This window comes from Formica exsecta, unplaced genomic scaffold, assembly GCF_003651465.1.
Source record: "Formica exsecta isolate Colony F162 unplaced genomic scaffold, ASM365146v1 scaffold447, whole genome shotgun sequence".
Taxonomy (NCBI): Eukaryota; Metazoa; Arthropoda; class Insecta; order Hymenoptera; family Formicidae; genus Formica; species Formica exsecta.
In genome coordinates, this window is record NW_021851709.1 from 88,631 (window position 1) to 89,757 (window position 1,127).

Genomic DNA, 1,127 nt, shown 5'->3' on the forward strand with positions numbered 1-1,127 from the left:
TATAATGTTGCTGCAAAGGTGCTGCAACGTTCTGGGCTGTATGGGTTGATTAGATTTTAATATTTTGCTGGGGGATAGTAACGTTTTATATATATTTTATTTAATAATAATATCTATTGTGTATAATGTAAATAAATATCAATTTTCAGTATTAGTAATGTGTATCAGAACATAATTTTTTTTATCTCGACGAATTCATATTATTTATCATGCTATTAGCAGCAAGAAGCTGGAATCTATCTCATTTAGATTCCTGCGCAATGATTTCTGTGTAAACGCAAACTCGACGCTCGATGCTCCATTCTGCCATGTAAGGGTGCCTTTACATGGCAGCGTCAAGCGTCAAGCGCCGAGCGTTAAGCGTCTGCGCAGAATATTGTTGCCCAGAATTATATTTCATTTATTTTATTATATAACGGATGTGTGTGTGTGTGTGTGTGTGTGTGTCAAAGATATATTATGAAACGTTACTACTCTGGCAATGTAAATTAAAATTAAATTAAAATACAAATGCGGCAAAAGATTTTGGATGGTTGAAATATTCAAATAAATAAGACACAAAAAGGGATTCACAAATGACAAAACGACACAGTTTGAAAAACTATTGTTAAAAGTAGGAAATGATTTAAAGGAGCAGTATATTATAAACATGCAGGAAAAAAAATGAAAATTATATCCCATAATCCTTCCCATACAGCACAGAACGTTGCAGCAACATTGCAACATTGTAGTAACATTGCTGCAACGTTCTGTGCTGTATGGGTTGATTAGATTTTAATATTTTGCTGGGGGATAGTAACGTTTTATACATATTTTGTTTAATAATAATAATATCTATTGTGTATAATGTAAATAAATATCAATTTTCAGTATTAGTAATGTGTATCAGAACATAATTTTTTTTATCTCGACCGAATTCATATCACTCATAATGCTCTTAGCCGCAAGAAGCTGGAATCTATCTCATTTAGATTCCTGCGCAATGATTTCTGCGCAGACGATCGATGCTCGATGCTGCCATGTAATGGCACCTTAAAGTTAGGGCCACCGCACAAGCTTTTCCGTAAAGCCCGTTTTACATTGATCGCATGTCGCCAGTTGCAAGCAAATCGACCAATCACAGTCGA